The sequence below is a fragment of the Camellia sinensis genome, chromosome 5, assembly GCF_055761805.1.
Source record: "Camellia sinensis isolate YWXY chromosome 5, ASM5576180v1, whole genome shotgun sequence".
Taxonomy (NCBI): Eukaryota; Viridiplantae; Streptophyta; class Magnoliopsida; order Ericales; family Theaceae; genus Camellia; species Camellia sinensis.
Genome location: NC_138965.1, coordinates 141,938,872 through 141,945,531, shown reverse-complemented (window position 1 = coordinate 141,945,531; position 6,660 = coordinate 141,938,872). Strand labels below are relative to the sequence as shown.

General features: G+C 34.4%; 1 pseudogene across 1 annotated transcript; it reads left to right on the top strand.

Moving 5' to 3' along the window:
- Nucleotides 1-218: 218 nt before the first annotated feature.
- Nucleotides 219-3,036, top strand: LOC114260130 (cell division control protein 2 homolog 2-like; annotated as a pseudogene). The gene is made up of 7 exons (XR_014331173.1): nucleotides 219-397; nucleotides 815-938; nucleotides 1,059-1,232; nucleotides 1,517-1,680; nucleotides 1,770-1,857; nucleotides 1,946-1,999; nucleotides 2,652-3,036. The product of XR_014331173.1 is annotated as a cell division control protein 2 homolog 2-like (transcript).
- The last annotated feature ends 3,624 nt before the right edge of the window (nucleotides 3,037-6,660 follow it).

Below are 6,660 nucleotides of genomic sequence, written 5' to 3'. Positions count from 1 at the left end.
ACTTGTACAAAATAAGCATAATAATCTTAAAATTCTGTTCTAATTGAAAATTTCTAGTTCACAGCATCTTTTGGATTATCAACCGGTGGCTTTGATCCAACCAAATGGAAAAGGTATAGGATGTGCGTAACTGTGTTATGCTTATGTAGTTCAATATCATCATCATCAATTTATCTTGTGTTTGTCAATATATCTAGCCGGTGAATTGGCAGTATGAGATGGGTGAGGTTATTGGATGCGGTGCCTTTGGTGTTGTTCACAAAGGTCTTCTACTCGAGAGTAAACAGACCGTAGCTATAAAGAAGATGCATCCTTTGGACTTGCACAACGGTGCCCCAAGTACAATAATGGAAGAAATCTCTCTGCTGAAAGAGATGGAACATGCCAACATTGTCAAGTATATCATCTCCTTGAAATTCTGATTACGAAAAATCGATTAAAAATCTCATAAATGTTTCTATGCTTTTGTGTGTGAGCACGTTAGCACATAGACACACATGTTTTTTGGATAATTAACACTACCTTTGTGATGATCGCGCGTGACAAACAATTAAGTACTTTAACCTGTGATATCACCAATTAAATAATGTTTTCATATCACATCTGACAAAAAAAAACATCTTAATTTGCTTGTATTTTTGTTGAAACTTGAAAGAGGGGACTATTTGGCATCCTTTAATTCTGAAAAAATATAAGAGACTGAACACACCCTTTGATAACCTTTGTGTACCGTGCCAAATGTTAGGTGTGTACCCAATCTTTTCCCTCCCAAACACTGTTTTATTATTATACTTAACAAGACCTCGGTTAACAGGTTGCTGGAAGCAATACCCAATACTGACAAAGGAAGCTACATGATTTTTGAATATCTGGACTATGATCTGGAGATATTCATGAAGACATTTCCCAAAAAATCTAAGAATAAACAAAGAATAAAGGTGGGTCGATAGATCTTTTCCATATTATGTTCTATGTACTGCTTGTTTGTACCCTCATGATTTGTTGGTTGACTTCTTCCTCTCTTTTTTTTTCTTTTTTTTTCTTTTCCCCTTTTGCAGAATTTTCTGCGTCAAATTCTTTCAGGTCTTGCGTACTGTCATGAGCTCAAAATTATGCACCGTGATTTGAGGCCTGACAATTTGCTGGTAGATCGCGAAGGCTCCGTGGTGAAGATTGCGGACTTTGGATTGGCCAGGAAATTTAGTAGTCCTCCTGGGGAATATTGTCCGGAGGTATTTCTTGTATCCTTTAAGTTTATTTTGCCTGAATGTGGCCCTTAAATTGTGTGTTTTTTTATTGCTGCTCCTAATCCACAATGCTTTCATCTGATTTTTGCATTGCTGCCTTGACAATTGTAAGTATCCGACTGTCACCTTAGATGATGTTCACTTGCTAGCTTGCTTTAAAATGAAGTTGATAGGATACCTGAGTTGAACTTTGTTAATTTTGTATTTTGATCTTTAAATTTCAATTGTTTTTTTCTGAATCTAATATGATGGGTAGTTTTCTTCATCAGGTAGTAAATTTACGTTACATGCCACCAGAAATTCTCCTTGGCTCCCACGAATACTCCACCCATGTCGATGTGTGGTCTGTAGGCTGTATATTTGCTGAGATGATTGATCATCAGCCTCTGTTTGATGATCTCTCCGACACAGATCATCTGCATAAAATTTTCAGGTGTGCTTGTGTGCACACGCATCATTTTTTTTATTTATTTATATTTTTCCACAACAAGCCTATTTATATTCAGTTTCTTTTTATTGCAGCATTATGGGGACACCAGATGCAACAACATGGCCTGGAGTGACCTCACTACCAGATTACAGACCTGACTTTCCCAAGCAAGATCCTAAGGTAACATCGATTTTTGATTCATTATTTATTTATTTTGCAAATCATCAAGTTGTAAAATTTGTTTTTGCTTTCCCTTTCTTCGATGCAGAACCTGGCAGAATATGTTCCTAATCTTGAACCAGCTGGAGTTGATCTTCTTTCTGTAAGTTGTTTGTTGTAATGTGTTTTTGAGAATGTTGATCTGAATGAACATTTTCCTACATGTTACAGTTTTGTTTTTTATAGCAATGTGAAAATAGAGCCTAATGAATCTTCGTCTTTGGAAGTTTGGAGATTGCAATGACTAATTCTTTAGTTTAACTACCCTCTCTAGTTTACAATGTTCTTTTGATTTTCTCTTTCCCTTTTTCGTTTTCCCTTGCTTTCACTTATGCTCAACATAAAACATGTTGGGTATTTTTTGGCATTTGGTACAACAGATAAATAAGTAAACGAAAAACAGGCTTATTTGCGTGGAAACTATTTAGTTTCAAGTTCACAACCAAACATAGGAAAAAGATTTATATAAAAAATATTTTATGAAAAATGGTTCTTCGTAGGAAAATATTTTTTACCGAAACAAAGAGCATGATTACTTTCTTTACTCTCTCTCTTCCTTCCTTGACTTTCTTTCTAGGAAAATGTTTATGATGTTACTTTATTTCTTTCTACAAAATGGCCACTTTCATTCTTGGTAGGGAAATGTTTTCCGACAAAAAATCCTTGTTTCTTTCTTTCTTCTTCTTCTTCTTTTTTTTTTCCTCTCACTCTCTCAGACCATCAAGTTTATGTTAAATTTGCCCATTTTCATCCAGGAAATGCTCTGCATGAATCCAGCTAGAAGAATTTCAGCTCTTGATGCGCTCGCTCATCCATACTTCAAGAATGATGATGGGGGTGGTGAAGAAGAAGGTTACGTTGTTGATGATGATGATCCTTGATTCCATGTCCTCAACTTTTCTTTGCTGTTGTTACGTTGACAGACTTATCTCTAGGAGATCTTTCTTTCCTTCATTGTAAATTTTCTCCCAACTTGAAAGCTTTTGTTGCATCCAATTTGTGCTAGGAACCGGCTTTTATGCAATTAGATTGTAATTAGGTCTTATAAACTCAGATCTCAATCTAACTCAACTCAACAAATTTGTCTACATCCCAATCCATTGTATTTGGTTTCGAAGAAACATTTTGTGGCCCTTAAAATGCTTGTTTGGCATCAATTTTTTTTTTTTTTTTTTGGGAAACATGTAATCCTGTTTGATGACTTGTTCGGGATTTTTAGTAAATTTTTTTCCCATCAAATTTTAGTTAAAAAGTGGATTCCATTAGGCCACTTTTCAACCAGTTTCCTAGAAAATGCTCTCGATTATTTATCTCACAATTTACATGTCTTCTTTAAACTATGGCACTTATTTGATTTGTTTCTCAAATTTTTTACTTTTAAATGCAACTAAAAAATATATGTGAAATATGTATACTAAGAAAACAAATTAATGAAAAAAAGATGAATGTTCAAGCACTTTTTATTTTAGATATTTATTCACATATATTTTACTTTTTTAAATACATTTAGATTAAGTAAAAAAATTACCTAAAATATAATTTTTTTTTACTAATGAGAAAAAAGACAATTATCCCATCATTTTCAATCCCACCAAGGTCACCTTCTCAATTTTTTCCACACCATATCCCTAGGGATGACAATGGGGGTTAATGGGGTGGATATTAATTCCCCATTCTCATTCCCCTATAATAAATTTTTCCCATTCCCCATTCTCCATTCCCCATGGGTATCACCCTCTCCATTTCTTAATGGGTATGGATTTTCCCCAACCCACTTTAATCCCCATTTTTTTTATATATATATTTAATGTTAACAACCTTTTTTTTTTTTTTTTTTTTAAGGTTCACAACAAAAGCTAAATATACATTCAATCTTTTTTCTTTGTTTTTTAATATATTTAATGTTAACAACTTTTTTTTATTATTTTTTATTATTTTTTATTTTAAGGTTCACAACAAAAGCTAAATATACCTTCAATCTTTTTTTCTTTCTTTTTTAATATATTTAATGTTAACAACCTTTTTTTTTTTTTTTTTTTTTTTAAGGGTTTTAGCTAAATATACCTTCAATCTTTTTTCTTTCTTTTTTAATATATTTAATGTTAACAATTTTTTTTTTTTTTTTAAGGTTCACAACAAAAGCTAAATATACATTCAATCTTATTTTATTTTATTTGGTTCAACAACAAAATCAAATACGCATTAATTAATTAATTAAAAAGTTTGTTTTATAATAATCAAATATATAATTTTGAGACAATCAAATATATATATGTTGTATAAATTGTGAACCTTAAAAATAAAAATAATTCCCTATTATTTCTATTCTTTATTACCAGTTTTAGCAACCAAGTTTTGAATATTAGTAACATTCACAGTTAGTTTTGTAATTTCAGGTGATAATTCCCCCATTCAATTCGGAGAATTTATAAATTTATTTAGCTTACTCGGATGTAATTTATTTAGTTCAGGATGTAATTTCAGGAGAAGCTATTTGAATTTTTAAAAAATGGTTGTGAATCTTAAAAATAAAAATAATAATAAAAAAAAGATTGGATGTATATTTAGTTTTGGTTGTGGATCTTAAAAAAAAAAAAAAAAAAAAGAAGTTGGTTGTGAACTTGAAAAAATAAATAAATAAATAAAAGAAAAAAGATTGAATGTATATTTAGTTTTGGTTGTGAATCTTAAAAAAAAAAAAAAGAAAAAAAAGAGCAACATATGGGGAAATTAGTGGGTACCCATCCCCAACCCGTCCCCTGTGGATATTTAAAGAATATCACATACCCTACCCATGGATAAGAAAAAAAGGAGAAAATCCATATATTTGGGTTGGTTCTCCATGGATACCCACAAGGTAGGTTATCCATTGTCATCCCTACATATCCCTGCCTTAACAAGAAACAAAAAGGGAAACATAACACCGCCATGTGAATGTGATGATAATTTACGGTTGCTATATATATTCTACAATATAAACATGTAAATCACAATGCTTAAAGGACAGCAACAGATTATTATGACTGATGAGATAATGTGTTAAAATAATGTGACAAAATAATCTGATCAAAATATTAAAAAAAAAAAAAAAAGAGATTGTACTTTTAAATACATTTAGATTAAGTAATTTTTTTTTATAGCAATGAAAATAGAGCCTAATGAATCTTCGTCTTTGGAAGTTGGAGATTGCAATGACTAATTCTTTAGTTTGGGTATTTTTTTTGGCATTTGGTACATTAAAGAAAAACAAAAGTTAACGAAAAACAAACTTATTTAGATAAAAATTAGTTTATAGGTCACAACTGAGTATAGGAAAATGTTCTCTATGATAGATATTTCATAAAAAAATGTTCTTCATCGAAAAATATTTTCCACCAAAACAAAGAGGGTCATTACTTTGTTTACTCTCTTTCTTCCTTCCTCTACTTTCTTTCTAGGAAAATGTATATGTTATTTTATTTCTTTTTACAAAATGTTTACTTTCATACTTCAAGAATTTTTTTTTAAATGGGTTTTTTTTTTTTTTTCCTCTCACTCTCTTAAGGGGTGTGAGCGGTGCAGTTCGAACGATTTACTTGTGACGTGTATAAGCCCATAAAGGCCGTGAATCACTATGAACAACCCAAATCCATCACTCGGAGCCCAATACATAACCCAGCTGGTGAGATCCAGGACAGCTGGAATCCAATATGGCATAAAGAGCCAATGACATTCAGACACATGGCAGGTGAAGGACGAGCCACATCAGCAGACAAAAATCTACAAAGTTATTGCCACTGAACATCACCATTAATGCAGCCTATCACAGCATTTATTACGACAACACCTCTCCGTCGGAATAGGACCCCTTTACCCTGAACAAGGTAAGCTACAGCATAGACTTTCGACGAGGAGGTCAGGTCGGAAGGGACAGCGAAATGATTATCAAAGGATATAAGCAAACGTTGAAGACAACAAGAAGGTTAAGCTTTTCTATCTCTAATCTCTCTCTCTACACTCTACTTCTCTCCCTAACTTGCTCGTCGGAGGGTTCACTGGGGGACTACCTAGTTCCCCGTTGAACTTGTTTGCAGGTTATCCGGTGGGCTTGATCATTTGGACGTGGGCTTAAGGAGCTTGGACCAGTCCGATCCATTCACTGGAACAAACTGTATCAACAGTTGGCGCCGTCTGTGGGAATTGGTTCTTATCCGGACGCCAATTGTGCTCATTGTCGCCGGAGACCCTGTCCTAACAACCTTTTCCTCCTACCTATCCAAGTGTATGGTCACGACTAGATCCATGGCTTCTCACCATAATGCTGCCGACCATCAAACCGACCCTTTCAATCCAAACAACCCACCACAGTATATCATTGAGCTTACCAACAGCATAACCGCATGGCCGAACAAAACCAGGCTTTGATAAATGCTTTACTCCAAAGAAACCTTCCGATGCCTCCTCCACCACCTCCAGATTTTCCACCCAACCAAGAAAGAGCCCCGAGCCATACTGTTCCGCAACCCTATCCACCCAACTTGGAAGGTTTGCAACCCCCTCCCCCGCATATAAATCTACCACCTCCACCCCCACACCCACACCCTTCGGTCGTGGCACCAGCCCCTGAAGGGGAAGCCAACAGTGTCCAGCCCCCATTGACTAACCATGGTGACCACATTCCCCTCTGAAACGCTGAGCTCCGAGCAATGAAGCTCCAGCTCCAAGGGGTCATGCAGAACATTTAGCATAAACCCTCTACCACGGGAAGCTCACCATTTGTTGCCT